Here is a 21657-nt window from a genome sequence, read left to right as displayed (position 1 = left end):
CCAAAGGGAATTATACCAGTGTTTTAAAAAATATTTTATTTTTTATTTTTAAAATTTTTTTCCCAGAGGAATCTATCAAACATTTATTTTTATTTTTTAAATATAATTTATTGTCAAATTGGCTCACATACAGTGTATATACAGTGTGCTCTTGGTTTTGGGGGTAGATTCCCGTGATTCATCGTTTACATACAAGACACAGTGCTCATCCCAACAAGTGCCCTCCTCAATGCCCAGCACCCATTTTTCCCCTCTCCCCCACCCCCCTTCAGCCCTCTGTTTGTTCTCTGTATTTAAGAGTCTCTTATGGTTTGCCTCCCTCCCTCTCTGTTTGTAACTATATTTTTCCACTTCCCCTCCCCCATGGTCTTCTGTTCAGTTTCTCTTGGTCCACATACTCACAAGTATCTACTAGACACTAATGATTTCTAGATTATAAGAATTTGGGGACACAGAAGGCATATTAGTGACTGAATGTGGCTAACACCCATTATCCTAAAATATTCCTACAGTCTTACTTCTACAGGTTTTGAGCTTTTTTGGGGCATAATATAGGGCTTTACTGTGATGAGACACATTTAAAGGAGATAAATAGTTGGGTCGAAAGCCCAGTCCATGGCACGTAATTGACTTCACTGGAGTTCATGTAACCAAATTTCCTTGGTCACATGTAGCTCAGAATAACTGAGGCCAGCTACCTCCATATTCATATCGTGTTTTCTCTAAGAAAGATTCAGGATAGTGGCAGGAATATAAATAAATATGCTGTAACTTCATAAATCTATGTATGTGTATATATTTGTGTTCATTCAAGTTTGGATTAAAGTAGAAATTATTGCAGTAAATAAGTCCATCAGCAAAGGGTACCTTTCATCAAGTAGCTGCAGCATTTAAAGAAGTTAAATATATTTAGGCTTCTATCCATTTGAAGGCAGATTCTGAAGTACTGACACGAGGCCCTAAAAATAAATGTGAAAAGACATATGTACTAAGTAAATAAGATTGCAAATTTGGTGAGATTTAACATAAGCATTTACAGAAGCTGATGTGGAAGGAGCAGAGGCAATCTATAACTCAGACTATGGAGGGAAATGTCTCTTAAGTGGTGTTATGGGCTGAACTGTGTTTCTCCAAAATTCAGATGTGGAAGCCCTAATCCCCAGAATGTGATTATATTTGAAGAGGTAAATTTTAAAAAGATAATTAAGTTAAAATGAGGTCATTAGGGTGGCCCTAATCCAACGTGACTGATGTTCTTATAAAAACAGGAGATTATGATACATACATGTACAAAGAAAAGACCCAGGGGAAGACAGAGAAGACCATCTATGAGTCAAGGAGAAACGGTTCACAGGAAATCAACCCAACCAACAGATGCTTTGGTCTCAGACTTCTAGCGTCTGGAATTGTGAGAAAATTCATTTCTGGTTTTTGGTTTTTGTTTTGAAAGCTACGCATTCTGGGGTACTTTGTTATGGCAGCCCTAGGAAACTATACAAGTGGTTTTTACCACTTCTCACCCCTTGGCCCTCTTGCTTTGTTTTTGAAGACACAAGCATTGTTTCACTTCTACTTGATTTGGCTCTGAATATGATGTGACTCTCAGAATTGCTGATGAGGCACAAGAATTTCATTGCTACACGGAAATGCCGTGTTAGCTAAGTTTGATGCTGAGAGACCCTGTAAATATCTTCAAGTGTATTCTTGAATGGGAACAGAGAAAGATGCTTATTATATTTGTAGCTAACAAGAAACCAGACGGTACGGACCAACCCGAATCATCTTGGTTGGTTGAACAAGGAGCTGAACGGAAGTAGAGGAAAATTCAAAAAAGATAAGGATAAGCTCTTGAACTTGGATTTAAAAATGTCAATTGCATAAGCACAAGGTAGGAGAGAAATTGGTAAGCAGTAGTATGTATTGAAAGCTCATTATGAGTCATCTGATTCATGAGAATGCCCTCATACCCAGTATTCTTATAAGCTATCATTTATGGATTCCATGTTTTCAGGGGTGCCTAGTAAGAACATGAGCTGCCTTTGGAAGCAGGACTATGAATTTCACATGGCTGGAGGTGTCCAAGCAATAACTGGGCAGACACAGGGATGTGGCAGAGGATACCTAGTTAACTTGACACACTGGTGGCTGAAGTTAGACTCACACTAATTGCTGCCTGAGGAATTCAAGACCACCTGCCCCCACATAATTCTGAGTTTTTGGCATTGCTATCTTTTAAATATTAGTGCTTAGAAAAGCTGGTGGAGAGAAATGGAGATAGCCCTGAAAGCCAATGACACCAATATTAATTGATTTTTAGCTCCGTTTGCTTACATCTTCCTTTGAGATAAATCATTTATTTAAATGGGGACTTGGAAACAGTGGTCTTTGACTGTATCGAGGGTCTGTCCAGCTTGACAACTCCAGATATTGGGTGAATTTGATTTATTTGGAGGTTACTATCTTAAATGATGGTATGTTGATCTTGGTTTCACCTCTATCCTCTGTTGCTTTTAAGATAAGCAGAAACAGATTGATCCATAAACCATGTGTTTACCTGTATACACTAGTGAAATCTTATGCTGGGAAAAGTCCCCATTTTAATAAGCTTTAAACAAAAAATTCTACCTTAGGTGCTAATTAGAATCTAAATTCAGGTGTTAACCTCTTTGACTGAAAGTGCATGTTGAGTAATTGCAGGAAAGGGGCCAATTTCAGGCACAGCAGTAATTACTGAATTAGTAGAAAAGTTCAAGTAGGGCTTCGGATTTCAGATCATTACTGAGCTTTCTGAGGAACAGCTAATCCTGGAGTGGTTGGGCTTCTCACACCTGTGCGCGCGCACTTGTTTGTGTGTGTGTGAGCATGAGTGAGTGTGAAGGGAGCTCCACTTAGATTTCAAAGAAATAACCTCACAAATGACCACAGAATTGGATACCGATATTTCCTATTATTTAAAAATATAATTTTAAAGACCTCTGAGTTGACCTTTACTGCTTTTTTACCCTTTACTTCAAATCAGGGGAAAAAACAGAGTCTGTTTTATCTGATAAAATGGTTTTATTCTTAAATTTTAATCTGTTGCATTATTTACTTCCTTAATGTCCTGGGAATTAGCCTTTAATACGCCAGGGAGTATGAACCTCTGACGTACACTCTTCATTGAATTTAGTTGTTGCCAAGGGTTGATTAAGCCCTTAAACCTACTGTAGTGATATTCTCCAATGATGTAGAAGAGGAAAACATGAGAGACTACAGTTGCCTTGTTGGTACATGGGGTGCTTGCTGTTCAATCAACGTTCTCTTCCACCTTCAAACAAAATCTAATGGTCCTAAGTAGAAACAAGATCCGTAAAGACAAAATCAACCCAAATCTTCAGGGCACAAAATAGCTTATGCCCTCCTTCACTATGGTGACTGTTTCTTTACCTTGGGTGTAATTTCAAGTATTAGCTCTGATTTATAAAGTGTTAAATGGTCTGTAGTCTTGTAAAGAGCTTCTCGCTTACCCTAGGAACAATGGTGAATTATTAGCATCTATTCACTGACCTCAAAAGTCAAACTGTGGAAATTCGCGGTACCCAACTGTTTACGAGCATTTTTCAAGGAGACTCTGCACACATTATTTTTTAGTGTTTACAGCGTGTGATGTAGAAAAATATGCCATAGGCTTCATGCCCTGATGGAGAATTCATAATCAAATAAGATATAAATAAGAGTAGAGTTAAATAGTAATACCAAATAGAATAAAACTGAAATAAGGGTAGCTATTCATCAATATGGAAATTGATAAATAAATTATGGGACATCCATATACTGAATGGGATACTGTGTACCCATTAAAAAATTTAGGTAGGTCTACATTAGTATATAAAGAGCCTCAAGATCTATCTTTGAGATTAGAAAAAAAGCAGAATATGGATATAGAATTAGCTTACCTGTACGGTTTTTTTTTTTTAAAGAAAAGGATGTCTATAAATAATGTGTATGCTTATTACTTTTTCTTAATGTTCTATAAGTATTATGATAGTAGTTATTTTTAGGTGATTGGGGATAATTATGGGAGGACAGGAATGTGTGAATAAGGAAAGAATTACTTTAATTTGTATCTTTTGGTATGTTTTGATTTTTTTTACCATATATTTATTGATCTATTTTAAAAATATAAGTAATTTCTAAAAGGCATGCAAAGTCAGACTATATTTAAAATAAAATAAGGTGGTATATTATTCATTATCAAATGATGTTATACTCAGTGGGCATCACAGAAATTCAAGAGAGAGAGAGATCAGTAAATGAGCTCCTGCGTAATTACTCTAATAATTACTCCATTTATGGAACTGTGCTAACATCATATTTGATGTTTCTATCCATTACAGTTATTTTTTTATTTATTATTTTTTAATTGATTAATTTTTTTAACGTTTATTCATTTTTGAGAGACAGAGAGAGACAGAGCATGAGCGGGGAAGGAGCAGAGAGAGGGAGACACAGAGTCTGAAGCAGGCTCCAGGCTCTGAGCTGTCAGCACAGAGCCCAAAGCAGGGCTTGAACTCACGAGCCGCGAGAGCATGACCTGAGCCAAAGTTGGACGCTCAACCGACTGAGCCACCCAGGCACCCCCATTGCAGTTATTATCTTTATTGATTCTCAAATTATCTTTTCTTAAGCTAGTGGAAGCCTCTTCAAGTTGGGTCCCACATCCTTTTGATATAACCTTGGTAATCGTTGATAGTTTCTTGCAAGATATTCCAGGATCATCTTGTACATTTTCTACCCTACATCTGGAACTGGATTTCTCTCCAAAGAGCACTGGTCTGTTTTACTGAGAGATGGTGTTTAGAGAGGATGTCTGGACACTAGTGGTACTTATTGCTACAGGGTTGGTCGCTTTTTCTAAGCCTTTTCAGTGAACATACTTAGGAAATTGTGTGTGTGTGTGTGTGTATAATACATATTTATTTACATGGTAAAATACACATGAGTTCATACTGATATTTTCTATCAATAATTGCTTTAAACATAAATGGTTTAAATGCTCTAACCAAAAGACATAGGGTGGCAGAAAAGATAAAAAAACAAGACCCACTTATATGTTGCCTACAAGAGACTTATTTCTGACCTAAAGACATGGCAGAATGAAAATGAAACTATGGAAAAAGATACTGTATGCAAATGGAAAAAAAAAGTACCGATATTTTCAATTCAGATTCAGAGGTGTTTCTTAACCTCACTGATCTTACATATTTATCTCTTTTTATTCACACTGGAAATTCCAGTTCTCATAACATAATTACATAACAGTCTCACAATAACAATACCAACACTGCTACTACTAATGTAATTATGGAAAACAGTTAGAATTAGTGAAAACAGTTGTCTTTAGAGTATGTCCTCCCAAGAACATACGGTCAAATAGCTGTTGTAAAAGTCACTTGAACTAGCTCCTCTCTGTGAGGTTAGGCTGTCAGCTGGCCACACAGTGAGGTTCATTTGTTTTACCTTACTTTTGATTCTTCAAAGATGGCATTTTAAAATTTAATTTTGTTTATTTATACAAAATATTAACTTGGTGCTAAAGTCAAGCTATAAAACAATATATATCCAAAAATGTTAAGTACTAATGTCCCCTGTCCTATAAGTAACCTTTAAATTTTTTTATTTGCTGATTTGCTTTTCCTTTGTTTTATTTTTTAATTTTTAAAGTTTTGTGCCCTACCACCCGCCTGCCCCCCCCCCCCGTTTTATTTTTAATATAATCAAATGGGTATTTTAGGGAAATGGAAGCACATAAAATATTATGGAGATCACACCATAGTAGGAGGTAAAGATATCCTTTATTTCTTTTTGTAGCATCTTTCATAGCTTTTTGTTTTCTTTGAAGTTTTTAGTTCTCAATATTCCATTTTACCTATTTATTTTTTTACTTTGCTTACTTTTTCTAGGTATTTAACACCAATTTATATATCACACTCCCTAATTGTCTAAATCTTTCCTCAGTGTATTTGAGCACATCCAGTATTTCATCAAGTTCATCTCTGAGTCTTTCTCCCAGAGGCATCAGACTCTGATGGCTATCTGGTTGGGTAACTCCTCCAGCCTACTGCACAATTGCCAGCCCATCCTTTCCCATCTCGATTCACTACCATCTTGGGAATTTCCTCCTTTTTATTGAGTCAAATCACCTGCTTATTGATTCCCCTGTCGCCTTCCTTCTTGTTTTCCTCCCTCATTTTGATAGTGTGTCGTTAACTCCTTTGGCTTGATATTGTGATGAGGTTCATAAGTATTGTTCACTCTGTTTCATCTCCCATCACCCAAAACTGGGGCTGTCACTGGAGATTATCCCAAGGAATCATCTTGACCCATCCTGTGTTTTCATATGGCACTTAAATCATGTAATGTGTAAATGTTTCACAACTTGATTTAGATTCTACCCTTGCTCCAGAAGGCCATGACTTAAGGCTGTGTCCATGACAATTAACTAGGGAGTCATTTGCTCTAAGTTCAGATAAGCTTCTTTGCCTACTGCTGAGCAGTTTCTGATATAATTGGTTGAAAGCTGTTTTATGTACATGGTAGAAGTATGTGACACAGCCTAAACAAAGCCTTGAATAAGTCCAAGGATCTCAGAGTGTGATTGTTTGCATCAGATTATCAGTGTCTTTGTGGGGATGATGAGAGTCAATGATAGGTGTGATATCTTCACGCCCACAGCGCATGATTCTGTCATACAGGTACAATGAAATTCCCAGGTTGAGTTTGAAATAACGAGAGGGCATAAGCTACTGGAATTTAAAGCAAGTAAGCAAACAAACAAATAACAGTAGCAAGATTATTGTAAAGCGAGAGATGCATGCATGCATGGATGCTGCAGAAGAAAAGAGGAAAGACATTCATTGGTAGGCTTTTGGTTATGTATTTCAATAATGTACAGGGTTTGTGGCTTATAACATCATCAGAGTTATACAATAGCATTATATCCCTGAGAGTTGTGCAGTTATCTCTCCCTTTCTCTTTCCTTTCTTTGTATATAATGGGGGATCTAAGCCTGGATCCATGCCCTACCCAGGACATTTCCTCTTTGTGGCATGTGAGCCGTTACCAATGCTAAGATTTACTGCTTTGGGGATCGGTTCAGAACAAATGTTCCAAACAGCCGTCTGCCTCAGGCAAGGTAATTTTGGACAAATTCAACAAGACTTCAAAGGAAGCCACCTACTACAATGCCTAAGGAGGATAAAGACCTGATTTAAATGAATGTATTGCAATTAGTGGGTATTTACTTTATATGTTGCCAAGTTCTGATAGCTTTCTCTAACCCTCAGGGAAATAATATATATGTCTACTTCTGGTGAGCTGAAGAAACGGGATATGTGCTTTCCAGAGAGACAGGTGTTGTGAGCATACACAGATCTAAAGGAGAGAAAAGACAAAAAGTCCATGAAAGCTGGAGACAAAGAATAAATGCGATGTTTGTTTTGAACAGAAGAGGAAAAAAAAGGTGCATGTAAGTGATGTGCTCCCAGCATCCCCTTCCCTGGAAAAGGGGTAGCCCGTCTTCCGCAAAATTCTGTTTTCTTTGAAAACAGCTTGTATTAACTAAAGAAGTAAAGAGGAGGAAACATTTATTATCGGCAAATGTGGAAAAGCCACGTATCAACTAAAGGAGTCTTGGACCACCACGCTGACTTAGGTCCATCCTGAAGGGCTGGAGTTTAATCCAATCATTCAGCACGAAGCATTCCAGTAGTGGAGGAAATGAAGGATTAAATAGTGGTGGAAGAATGAGAAAGTAAGACGTTGGATGTATAGCCAGAGTGGACTTTAATCAAATCAAGCCAGAAACAGACTGAAATGGAAATCTAATAGCCCCATGTTCTCAGATTCATGTTCCCAGTTTCATTCCAGATCTTATTCTTAAAAGGGAGGTTTAGTGTAAGAATTGTTACAGGAAGAGACTAGCATGTTCTCTCAGCATTTTTCGCAGAAGGAATGTGGAGAAGGTCAGTCCCAAGTTTTGTCAAGAAGTACAAATAATACTGTATAGAGACTTCTATTTGGGGGTGAGGGGAAAGTAGAAGGGGCTCCATGCCAAAGTCTCCCAATCTGACTTCTCTTTGCCCCCAAAAGATCCCAGGAGAAGAGAAGCAAAATATACTCCCTCTCCTCTGTGCTTGTGTTTATTTCAGGCAGTACACAATTGAGCAAAGAATCTCTCACTAAGAAATCTACTCCGAGACACAGATTTAAAAGCAGATCTAGAGTTATTAGAAGTCTGTTAACCAGTAAGACTACCTTACTCAGATTTCCAAACCCTATTTATCTAGACAATTGTCAACCTTCTCTTCCACTGGAGACACAGCCATGTATTTCCATCATGTTTATCACTAAGCTCTTCCTGAATTTTGGACTCAAACTCATACTCCGATGTTTAGAACTTATCTGACAGATGAAGACGCTTTGTAAAGCTAGCCTCTAGAAAAGACTGCTCAAATATCGTTTTGATAATGGTGCTGTCTCTTGCTATCCGGAACACATTTCCTGATCTTTATCATTCGATATTCTGTGAACCAGCTGAATGTTTTTCAGTCGGTGGCATATTTCTTCCTTGATGTCCTGCACCATTCCTAGTCTGGGAGCTTTGCTGTTGCCCCTGAACTTTGGAGTTCTCTGAGACTGTTGACTCTGATTACTGGTGTTTCTGAGGAGGTGGAAAAACAGAGGAACCGTTTAGGAATGGAGAGTGGAACTTCAGGCGGCATGAGACGAGGTATTTCAATCAGTCTTAAACCATCTGACATGCGCTAATGGTTGAAACGGAGGTGTCTTTTAGGTGTGTGGCCTGGCGTTGCTCTCGCCTCCTGTTTACGTTAGCAGCTTGTCTGTCTGAAAGTTATGATACCACAAAGCCTCTTTAGGGTCTCAGAGCAAGATGCGGCACGCTGGCTCCGAGAAACAGCCCCCAGGGCCAGCTCTCTAAGCCGCTGCAGGTAAACGGCAGAGGTGTGGGCAGGTAAGCGTTCAAGGGAACAATGAGGAGGAGAGCAGGTGAACGCAGCCTGGCTTCAGCTGGACGTCCTGAAACAATTAGGCAACTTCTATCGGAAAAGGCTCTCCTTTGGAAAGATAAAGGCAAATCTGTTAAGTGACTACTGTCACGTCCTGAAATGCCATGCGATGCTGATTTCTCACTTCCTGGGCCGGCCATTCCACCCAAATCAGATCTTGCTCAGCACACTTGTTAGCAAAGTCAATCCTGTTGATTGGTGCCTTTTAAGTAAGGAAACTTTCTAATTTTTAAAAACACATTAGCAAAGGAATTTATTCTCAGATAAGGCAGCTTGAAGTGGCAGTGTAAACATAATGAGCTAAAGGAAAGCAACCTTTAAACCACAGAGGGGGGTGGATAAGAGATTTGAAATGATCAATTTCTTTAATCTGGCGGCCAGACTTTGGCAAATATGTTTTTGACTGCATCATTTCTGAAACAATTACTTGTAACACAATTTAAATTGTTTATCCCCCCACCCCTTTGACAGTCTGTTCATTTTTTTTTATTATACAGGTAATACACAAATACAGCGTTATTGTAAAAGATTCAAGGAATACTTCTATCCTGACCTCTTCCAGCCCTGCCCAGTCAGACATAATCATGCACCCTGTCTTTCCCCTTAGAGGTATGTGACTACTGCTAGAAGTTTGCTCTGTGTCATTTGAATTTCCTTTCACTATTTTTACATATAAATATAAATTCTTCAGAGGTTTAAAAAAATAAGCATAAATAGAAATGTATCTACTTTATTTGAAATTCTCTCTCTCTCTTTTTTTTTTTTTTTTTTTTACTTTAAAACATGTATTGGAGAGTTTTCTAAGTCAGTGCATATTTGATCCTTTGCATTTTTTTTAAATGTTTATTTTTGAGAGAGAGAGAGCATGTGAGAGCAGGGTAGGGGCAGAGAGAGAGAGAGGATCCGAAGCGGGCTCTATACTGACAGCAGAGAGCCTGATGTAAGGCTCGAACTCACAAACTGTGAGATCTGGACCGAGCTGAAGTCAGACACTTAATCAACTGAGCCACCCAAGTGCCCTGAGCCTCTGCATTTCTTAATGGCTGCATTAGTGTGGAGTTACTATTAACTCATTTACACCTCCCTCTGTTGATGAACGATGAGGCTGTCTCTCTTTTTTTCTATTATAGTGAAACATTTTCTCTTCTCCCCCCAACCCCTCCCATAGGTGTGAATGTATTTTTCGCTGAAATTTCTACAAGTAGAATCTTTGGGTCAAAGATGCCAATTTTGCTATCCTTTTCCAATAAAACTCATCTTTTAATTGATAAATCAATTACTAGCATATATTGTATACCTACTATGTGCATAGGGCTTTAGACAAGACATAAACATATATGTCTTAGTAGGGGATATGAATGACTCCCATATGAGGCCAAGGCCTTTTCAGACAAAAACCACCTTTTAATTAATTTTGCTTTCTTTGGTCACAAGACTGTCCTCTAATGTAATTAAAGACTGTGGGCCTTTGTTGTAAAGCCGACTGAGGCTACTTTATTATAACATAACAGTTTTCAATTTAGGACCTTGCATCGCAAGTTTTAATTGATATTTCAGTACAAGATTTCAAAGGACCAGTGGCTGTTTTTGTCTGGGGACTCCCAGTCTCTGAATATCTAACTATCCCTCATATATCTGGGCAGTGCAATCCTTAAAATACCTTGTGACCCCAAATCAGGGCTCAGGGACTAGACTGACAGCCCAGCCACGATGTGCAGCAGACTCAGATGGGGGTAGGAGGCGTGAGTCTGATGGTGTCTCTCCAGGACAGCCTGATATGATGGGACATCAGCTCTGGGTGAAGTGATCTGCCTTTAGCCAGTGAAGAGTACAGCAGAGACTTGAATTCAGGTATTTTGACACCACAGCCTGAACATTTCACTACTAGGTTATCCTGCAACTCCTCTGTTCAAAATGGGATTTTTGTCTCAACGGTGTGGCTGTATCCTTGTGTGCTTGCTTAGGGGGCCTCGTGCTCCAGCAAAAAGAGTCTGAGTTTGAAACCAGAAGGACCTGGATTCACATCTTGGCTCTGCCACTTTGTAGCTTGGAGCAAATTCCTGAATGAAGAGTCACTGGTCCCCGGGATCAAGCGGGGAGAGGCTGAGACCTGGTCACACTTGAATGCCTGGCTAATGAGCTTTGTAAGAATTTTTTGATTAATAAGTGAATGGAGTTTTCTGAGCCTTTATCTCTTCATCTGTAAAATGAGGATCATCAAGCTTATTGCATAAAGTCCTGCCTCCCATAAACCAAAAAATTGTGAATACTCTAGGCCCACACTAGAGACAGAGGCCTGTGCCACAGTATCTTGCTTTTCTAGGAGTTTGGTGATTAGAGGGGAATGATAATTCCTGGCTGGTTGTTATTTCAAAAGATGATTTTTTTTTTTGATTATTGGAGTAGTACACATTCATTTTATAGAGAATTTGGAAAAACTCAGGGAAGTTAAGAATAGAAGATAGAAAGTAAAAATATGTCACTGTAGGGCACCTTTTGGGATGAGCACTGGGTGTTGTATGGAAGCCAATTTGACAATAAATTTCATATATTGAAAAAAATAAAAATAAAAATGAATGATTGCAAAAAATAAAAAATTAAAAAATTAAAAACATGTCACTGTAAGATAATAGATATCAGCGTTACTGTTTTGGCCAATCTTCTTCCAAACTTTAATTATTGCTTTTCCTGTCTGAATATATTTTATGTAATGTAAATGAATGAATAAATGAATATAATGAATATAAAACTTTCTAACCTGTTTTTTTCCAAGTACCGTTTTATTATGAGAATTTCCCCAGACCTTAACTAGTCATTGAAAACAGGATTTTGAATGTCTGTCTAAAATTTCATTATATAAAGTATCCTTACATCATTGAAACATTTTTTTTTATTATTGAGCCATTTCTTGTTTTACAGTTTTTCAGGATTGTCAAGAAATGGCAAGAAACCACCTCACTCGTGGTGCTCTGAGGTTGATTCCGGGCTGACAACATTAGAATTACCTGGGTAACTTTTGAACTGGACCTTTCTGTCTTCCACCCTGGGGATCCTGAGCAGTAGGCTTATGGGGAGGGAGGTGTTTTTTAAGGGGGTTAAATAAAAAGGTTAGTGTAGGGTACCTGAGTGGTTCAGTCGGTTGAGCATCTGACTTCAGCTCAGGTCATGATGGAGCGGTTCGTGAGTTCTAGTGCCACATCAGGCTTGCTGCTGTCAGCCTGTCTGCTCAGAGCTGGCTTTGGAACCTCTGTCCTCCGCCCCTCCCCAACTTGCACTACAAACAAACAAACAAAAAGGGGTTGGTCTCTCTAGGTGTTCCTGTTAGAGATGAGGGACCGCTGACCTTGAGTTCCCTGAAGACTGGCTCGTGCACTGCTGGAGTCCCCATGTCCCAGGCAGTACCTGGCACATAGTGGGTACTTACTAAATCCACGTCAAACACATTGTTCAACACGTTTTGATATTGGTTACTATTTCTTTAACACAGAAACTTGAGAGAGAAATTAGCAGGTTAAAATTTTAATTAAAAATATCTTGAGAGTTTATAGTGCCTTCTTAAGAAATCAACACCTATTTCTTTTTCTTTTAAAATAAATAATTTTCAAGAGCAATATAGGTTCATCATAGGAAAATTATAAACTGCAGATAGGTAAAAAGGAAAAAAAAACCTTTCTATAATTCTACATCTTGGGATATAAACATTCTCCATCTAGTTCTTTTCCTCCATGGGTATATATGTAGAATATTATATGGAAAATACATATTAGACACATATCTAAACATAGTGTTTTATAATCTGCTTTTCCCCCCTCTTTATGGGTACCATAATCAGCGTTTTAAATCTTGGTTTCCAGTTTTTGTTACTAGCCTGTTCGTAATTAATTCCTAGTCTATTAAATCTGCATTCAATAAGGATCTCCTTTGATGGCTGAATTTAAATATTTCCTAAACAATTAGCAAACACATTAAAAAATAATCAGTGAAACATTTTGTTTGGCAAGGTGTAGATTGAAAGTTTTCACAATTTTTGTACTTAAAAAACTGGTAAATATCTTTTTGGGACCAGTGTGGAATTGACATGAGTAAAGGTATTTAAATAACCTAACTACCATCTACTACTGTATCACCAAAGGAGTGACATTTCAATGTAAAAAAAAAAAAATTAAATACTGGGGCACATGGGTGGTTCAGTAGGTTGAGTGTCCGGCTTGGGCTCAGGTCTAGATCTTATGGTTCTTGGGTTCGAGCCCCACATCAGGTTCTGTGCTGACAGCTCAGAGCCTGGAGCCTGCTTTGGGTTCTGTGTGTCTCTCTCTCTGCCCCTTCCCTGCTTATGCTCTCTCTATCTCTCAAAAAAATAAATAAACATTAAAAAAATTGTTTTTTAAATATGGGGCACCTGGTTGGCTCAGTCAGTTAAACATCCAACTTTGGCTAAGGTCATGATCTCATATGTTCCTGAGTTTGAGCCCCACATCGGGCTCTGTGCCGACAGCTCAGGGCCTGGAGCCTGCTTTGGATTCTGTGTCTCCCTTCCTCTCTGCATCTCCCGTGCTGATGCTCTTTCTCTGTCTCTCAGGAATGAATAAATGTTAAAAAAAAATTTAAAATAAAATACATTTACTTTTATGAAAATTAAGACATGCTCTCTGATGAGTGTCACCCTAGAATCACAGGCTTGTGCAGTGAGATGGTGTGTAGCCATTGCAAAAGATGAGTTGAGACTACGAAGGATAATATTGAGAAGTTTGCTCATTTTGCTTCAGACTGGCAAAAACATGGTCATTAAGCAGCTTTGGCCCCTCAGTGTCACCAAAGCAAACCCATGTTTTTTGCTTTTCAGCCATTTTTTTTTTTTTTTTTTTTGCTCACTGATTTGTGGGCTCCTAGAAGGCAGAGACCATATCTACTTCATCTTTCTTTGTTTTAAACATTTAAAAAAAAAACCAGACTCCAAGCTCTGAGTAGTCAGCACATAGCCCAATGTGGGGCTCGAACTTGTGAACTGCGAGATCATGACCTGAGCTGAAGTTGGATGCTTAACCAGCTGAGCCACCCAGGCACCCCTCTAACTCATCTTTCTAACCTCAGTGTTTAGGACCATGCAGTTAGAGTAAATGAAACAGTGGCTGAGGGGACGTGCTAAATAGTGGATTCCAATGAGAAAGCATCACTTGTTTCGGGAACTGCTTTCTTTTCACCTTATCTTTCAAGTTTCCTAAAGTTGCTGTTTAAATTGTTGTTAACAATTTGAGCAAAAGACATAGGTGGTAGAGTTGGGCAATAGGAAGTTTTGATACAGTATAAACTTGATTTTCAAGCTCTGGCTGAATCAGGGAAAGGTGTTTGACATGTATTATCTTTGTAGCAACTTGAACCATTAAAGAAAGGGACGTCTTCAAGAAAGCATGAACACATTGCTATTGTGCATATAAGGTTGAAAGTGCTTTGCCAATTTGGTCTCTGTTGCTTACACACTTCAATGTCTCCTTGCTATTTTGTTGTGTTTCCTCTGCCAGAGGGTCCAGGCTTTACCTTCCAAACTTCCTCCTCCTCTTTGAAAGCCCAGCTCAAATGACACTTCCTCCATGGAGCCTTTATCTCCTTCCCCTTCGGTGTCTCCAAACTGGCCAGATGTAGTCATTCTCATCTTTGTTCTCCCATAATGCTTTGTTCATGTCTTTGTTTTAACACATCACTGTGCTTTTTGTGTTAAGTGTATGTTTTAGTCCGTTTATGCTGCTATAACAGAATACCACAGACTGGGTGGCTTATAAACAGCAAACATTTATTTCTCACAGTTCTGGGAGCTGGAATTTCAAGCTCAGGGTGCCAGCATGTCCAGGGAGGGTTACAGACTTCTCATTGTATTGTATCCTCACAAGGTGGAAGGGAGCTCTCTGGACCTCTCTCTCTCTCTCTCACTCTCCCTCTCTCTTTTTTAAGTCTTTCTTTTGATTCTAGTTAGTTAACATACAGTGTTATATTAGTTCCAGTTGTACAGTATAGTGATTCAACACTTCCATGCCTCACCCGGTGCTCATCATGTTAAGTGCACTCCTTAATTCTCAGGCTTCTTTTATAAAGGCACGAATCCCACTCATAAGAGCCTGTCCTTACGACCTAATCACCTTCCAAATGCTCTACCTCCTAATACCGTCACACTAGGGACCAGAGTTTAATAGAGGAATTTTGGAGGACCCGAACATTCAGTCTCTAGCAGTGTATATGGGTCTATCTTGGCTGCCAGGTAGAATTCCCTGAGGGCCAGGAGGGTTATTATTTATCTTTGTGTCCTCAATATCTGGCACAACACACGATATAGAGTAGGGACTCCTGAACTTTGACTTTTTCAGGGCTCTTCCATTCAGCATCACCAGCTGTAAATATACTCGCTCTTTTTTTGTCCTCAGTGGTGGCTGAGCTGAACCTGCAATGATACACAGCAAAATCAGGATGTTCTTTGTGAATGGGCTCTGTTGGCTGGGTGGCTTCCCAGGCATCTTCCACCCATTGTTAATCCCCATGAGAAGGCGCTGTGGGTGGGGTGGGATGGGACTTTTGAAGCAGATGCGGGGCTCAAAGTCTCTCTCCCCCTACACTGTTACCAAGCAGGGAGGCTTGCTTCTCAGCCCATTGGTCTTCCAAACCCAAATGTGTTTAATCACCTACAAGTACCACTCATTAGCTGCCCCTAAAAACAATAATTAGGTACCACTTTTTAATGTGAAGTGATCCATGTTACTATTGTTTCCTCCACATAGTGACTCTCCCACTGCTGGTATTGTGACAGCTAAATAAAAAGGCCAGTAATATGTGGGTTTCTGTTGTGTGTGTGTGTGTGAGTGTATGTGTGTGTGTGTGTGTTTTACCTTGAGGAAACAAAGACTACCCTGACGTAATGAGATACTAGGAATCTCAAAAGAGTCAAGCAGAACAATACAGATTCTTTTAAAAATGTTTTATAAAGCCACCAAGAAGGAATTATTCAGCAATAATATATTGGAGACTGGTTATTGTTAGAACTTACAGTCCATGGGGAAGGGTGGGGCTTGGGGAGAGAAACCAAGCTGTTCAAGGCAACCTGTGAAGGGCGGGTGACCACACACACATGCACATGTGTTGTTAGAGTTGACACTGTTTTCCAAGGACAGACATGAAAAAAAAAGCAAGATTCCTAATAAGAATTGGCCAATGCACCTTTTCAAGAAAGCTCTCTAGTATTAAACCAACATTTTTACAAGAAGCAAACCTCTTTATTAAAAAAAGTGCTCTGGCGGCTCCTGGGTGGCTCAGTCAGTTAAGCGTGGGACTTTGGATTTTGGCACAGGTCATGATCTCACAGTTTGTGAGTTCGAGCCCTGCCTCTGGCTCTGCACTGACAGCGTGGAGCCTGCTTGGGATTCACTGTCTCCCTTTCTCTGCCCCTCCCCTGCTCGTGCTCAGACTTTCTCTCTCTTTCAAAATAAATAAATAAATAAACTTAAACAAAAAGTGTTCTGCCAAATGCCACTCTGTATAACATGAGTTTCAGAGTCCTCACTGGAAACCTGCTTGCCCTAACCTCCCTGGAATTTCTCCATTTCCTGGTTGGAAAGTTTGGAATATGTCAGCACCAAGATTCTAACTCATTGGTCTGAGGAGTATGCCCCTCTCCCTCAAGGTTCCTGCCTGTGCTCTATGGGGAAGACCCTCCTAACTATCATAGAATGCTCGGGTGACAAAACTGACATCTCATCATCTGATTGGCTTGGTGCCCAGAAGCACTCTGGGAAAGAATTTGAGTGTTCTGGGTGGTTGAGATTCAGACCCTGACAGTTGTAACTGATGGACTAGGCTGGGCACTGCTGATGAACCTCACATTCCTGAGAGAAAAATCATCCAAAGTAAGGCATTTTGCATGATAGACTAGACTCGGCATCAGAGCTTGTCACTGGAAAGATGTGGTATTTCCAAGGACTTGACCCCACCTAGACACCATACCTGAGAGGGCTCTGTGCCTTGTGAATGAGAGGATTATGAAATAAAACTGGAAAACAAAACAAAACAAGTATCATTTGGGTTTCCAGTCACTTGAGAGAGTTTGGCCCTAAAAGGGACAATGTTTCCATGTTGGATGGAGAGAGGTGTTAGGACTGGAGATTAGGTGGTGGGTGATGAAGAAATAAAGGCAGGGGGAGAACAGATAAAGCAAGGTCACTGGAGGTCAGGAGTGGGTCAGTACTCCCTCACGGGGCTTTCAGTTGGTACCAATCTTCACATTACAAGCCACTGCTCTGAGGGCTGTGGAAATTTTCTGGAATTAAGAGGACTTTCTTAATTTTAAAGTGAGAATAACCTATGTGAAAGGGTGGGACATAATGACCAACAGAGGGCATTGACATTTTATATTAGTACCAATAGTAAGAGCACTAAGGATCCAAAGGAAGAAGGGATTTCTGGGAAGTCATTTAGAGGGGGATTAGAGAAGCCTTAATAAAAAACCAGAGACACCATTTAGGTAGTTGGAGGGAGAAACAAGGGGGGCAAGAAACTGTCCTAGGAGCTGAGATGTACCTTGATTCTGTGAGTGATTTGGGGCACCTTCAATATCCCACCTATCTTAACCATTGTGTTTACTTTTTTTTTTTTAAGAGTATTCTTCAACTTTCTAGAAGTCATTATGAGGGGCCCTGACTAACTGAGGAGACTCATACAGAAACCCTTGTCCCCATCACAGATACCTGGTTACCATGTTCCTTCAAGATGGCCATCCCTTGGGAGGATTACCCTTGGGCCTCAGAGAAGAAAGAAAACCAAAAGGCATAAACAATAAATTGAAAATTGAAGGTGAAAGCCAAGTCTAAAGATTTAGAGTAAGAGTTGTAGGTAGTATGAAGTTATATCCTTAAAGGGAATAAACTCTACTTGAGGTAGTAGGACATTAGTTAGTTAATGAATTTTGTCAGTGTGGTTATTTGTATAATTCATGTGAGTGCACATTTACAACCTGAGATGAATTCCTTTACCTTGGTCTGCTTTTGGCTCTATCTTGGTATACAAGGCTGCTATAAAATGGAAGATGCAAACTAATTACAAGATTAGGAGAATTTTCAGATAGGTGCTTATCCTTGACCTGGCCCTACTAGAAAATGAGGATCACCTCAACATGCATTGGAGAATTAATATTCCTGGCAGGCTAATTCTACTTCTTTGCTCAATCCAGGAGAAAAGAGAATAAAATGAAAATCACAAAAATAATTTTCTCTCTAGGCCATCATTGCACTTTGTCCAAGTCTAGCAAGCACCATGTGACAAGTAAGGGGTCAGGTATTATATGGCTTGACACCTGTTCCCAGGCAGCCTGCTTAGGTGCCCACACTGTCCTGCACTGGAAGTTTTTCTCCCTGAATGATCCAGGCCGGCTCTCAGTGCAACATGAACTCACTGATTCTTTGCCAACCTCTCAGTTCCCTTGAAGTGGCAGGTGCTTAAAAGCCTGCCTCCTGTTGCAAACCTCTGACTTCCAACAGCATCCCCTTCTTGGCTACACTTCTGAATCTGGAGTTTTAGCAACCAAATATCAGAGGCTGGCAGGTGGGTATCTTTGAGTTTTGACTTCATGTTTGGACCAAGATGTCATATTTGAAAGGAAAGGTGTTTCTTTGGTATTATTTTTTAAAAATAAAAATAGCATTACCAGCATCTCAACTCTGCCATTCCTGACTAAAGGTTAGCCCCAAACAGGCTTCTGGGGTTTCCATCAGGTTTATCAAAGATACTGACACTATTAAGCTGTAATTTATGTTAATTTATTTCATATTCTGCCTTAAGATAGTTTAATCCATCCTTCCTCTCTCCCTCTCCCCTCCCTTCCTTCCTTCCATACTTTCCTTCAATTCTTTCTCCTTCCCTCCCTCCCTTTCCTCCTTCCTTTCCTTACCCTCTCTTTTTCTTTTTTGACAATCCGAAGAGATCTCAGACGACGTTCTCCTGGAATCACCTAGCCTGAGGGGTGCGTCCTTATGAGGTCAAGGCTTTCAGAGGTATGTGTGGCCTATGACTTGGACCACCAGGTGAATATTGTCTAATGGGCCCTGACTCATTTCAGGTGGCCACCACCTGGACAGTAGGTATTAGGAGGATCTTTTCTGTTCCAGCTGCTCCATGGACATAATTCCCCCCACCCCACTTTATACCCATTCAGCCTTTTATACCCATTGCCTGAAGGTCAGATGTAGAACCCCAGGGGCAGAGGGGAATTTTCCCTTCTATTCTCCCTTCCCTCCCCCAAGGAGGTCATTAAGAGCTAAAGGAGAACTGTGTCCTGGGAATAACCTTGGACACTGAAAATCCTGGGTCAAGTAGTTTAAGAAGGGTGACTACTGATTTCTCTGGAAATCCTTTACCCTCAAGACTTAGGAGATGGGCTGAGTGAAATGCGTGTCTGCTAGTGAATGGAGCCTAGAGCTACAAGCTTCAAGCTTGGCCACCGGCCGGGGGACAGGTTGTTGCTAAAATGTTAATGGCAACAGTTTAACATCAGTAAGGAGTTCACTTCCACACAGAGGAACATGTATAGACAAAAGATCTAAAGTAAACTGAGGCATTTACAGCTGCATGTGAGATTATAGTTGATAGCTTCCTTCTTTGCGTTTTGTACTTCCCAACCCACAAAGAGCATTATGTAGGGAAACAATGTAGGGGTAGGAATTGTGCTTTTTCATTTCATTCTTGCGGTTAATGTCTTCTGCAGTGGACACCTGGCCTGGCACGTGGGTTGTGACTTACTATGGAGACAATCTGGGGTCTCCTCTAGTGCTCCTTGGGCAACAGAAACAGTGGTGTCTTGGAGACCTGGAAACGGTCCCAAGATAATTCCCCGAAATGAAGTCCTTAGCTAGGGAGTCCTATGGACTTGTCATGATAATGAAGTTACGCTGCCAGCTTGCTAATTACAATGATAGAATCATAAAGTGTTAGACCCAGAAGGATCTTGAAGAATCATCTACTATGTGTTCTCATTTTTGTGGCAAAACCAGGATGAGAGTTTGATAGTAATGTTATCTTTTAGTAAGCATCCACTATGTGCCAGGAATGGTACTGGGGACTTTATGCGGATTAATCTGTAGTCATACTACTAAGGTCGGTATGTAATACCCCTATCTTGATTTTTATAGAGGAAGTTGAGGCATAGAGATTTAGAAGCTCGCTATGCCTCAACTTCCTCATCTATGAAGTAGCTTGTTTCAAATTATCCAACCAGAGTCCAAGGCGGGCTACCTGTTTGGCTCCAAAATGGGCTCTTGTACATAGTTCTGCCTTATTTTCAGCATGGGTTACCTGATTCCCAGTCTTAGAACTTTATCTCTCCTAGCCACTTAATTATTTTAAATTATTAATAATTTTTTTAAATAATACAAGTCTGTTTTTAACCTGTGTTAGCCGAACAGATCAACCCCCAAATTATAGTCCTCTTGTTGGGGTAGTCTGGTGCCGTGAAGAAGCCCGCTTCCAAATTTATAGGCAAATGCAATATGAGAACAGGCCTTCAGCCTGAGCTCAGATACACTTTCCCTTGCTCACCCACTGCCTTTCGTTTGTGAGTGTTCCCATGTATAGGCTGTGGGAATGCCCAGCCAGAGTGAGGGTGTGGTGACCAGGAGATTTTCACCAGAGCCGGAGCTGTAGGAGGGGAGCTGGGAAGAGAGCCTCAAGGCTGTCGCACCCTAAGGCCTCTGTTGGCAGTAGTTCAGGCTGTCTCCTCCTGACCCTTCTGCCTTCCCACTGTTGGAAGGTTGGGCTGACGTGGTCTTTGGTGAAGAGAGAACTGAGGGTTTTCTGAGGTAAATGTTGAGGGGAGGTAAGGCAGCGAGGTATTTTCTCTGTCAGAGGAAAGTAAAGACTTAAATCACGAAGTGAATCAATGTGGAGTAAGTTCTCCATGTTTCAGCCATGCCAGAGGCATTCTGGTTAATCACATATTCTGAACTAGGGTGATGGTGTGTGCTATGCGTGGCTGAATACCTTTCCAGGGATTATAACACAATAAAGTATGGGTAAAACCCAAACTACACTAAATATAATTAAATCTTTCTTTGATGATTCATAAGTCCTTTAGGATCCTGTAGTGCCTCAGGGTCACCATTATGTATATATCATCATCCTTGATGAGGCAGGCAGCTGAATAAAAATATAAGATTTTACGTTATAGGCCTCATTCTCACTCTGCCTATCTGGGTGGTCTTGGGCAGTTCTTGACCTCTTGAGCTTCAGAATCCTGTCCAAAATAGGGGTGACAACATCACATCATAGGGCTGTCGTAGTAGAAAACTATGTGCATGTTGTAATTATTATCATTACTGGTAAGCTACCAGGATATCAAAATGCTGGCTGATAGACAATTCTATTATATGTTTTGTTTTTGTTTTCCAACACGATTCACAGTAATTTAGTCTCCTTTTAAGGGAAACATGGTTTTCCCAGAAGCAGGTATTTCTGAGAAATGATTATTTAGTCAAGGGCTAGCAGGTGCATTTAAACTGTGTTTTTAGATGGCAAAAGTGGTACATGTTTTTGTGAAAAAAATTAGAATATTACAGAAGAACAT

At 40.0% G+C, this 21657-nt stretch overlaps 1 long non-coding RNA gene across 1 annotated transcript in view; it reads left to right on the top strand.

Annotated features, from left to right (window-relative positions):
- Positions 1 to 16842: 16842 nt before the first annotated feature.
- LOC111562265 overlaps positions 16843 to 21657 on the top strand; it is a 63353-nt gene continuing 58538 nt past the window's right edge. Inside the window, exons 1-3 of the long non-coding RNA XR_002745340.2 lie at positions 16843 to 16954; positions 17703 to 18644; positions 19021 to 19093. This is a non-coding gene — a long non-coding RNA (uncharacterized LOC111562265). The remainder of the gene's footprint in view (positions 16955 to 17702; positions 18645 to 19020; positions 19094 to 21657) is intronic.

The sequence above is a fragment of the Felis catus genome, chromosome C2 (genome assembly GCF_018350175.1).
Source record: "Felis catus isolate Fca126 chromosome C2, F.catus_Fca126_mat1.0, whole genome shotgun sequence".
NCBI classification, from domain to species: Eukaryota; Metazoa; Chordata; class Mammalia; order Carnivora; family Felidae; genus Felis; species Felis catus.
This window is presented reverse-complemented; position numbering and strand designations above follow the sequence as displayed.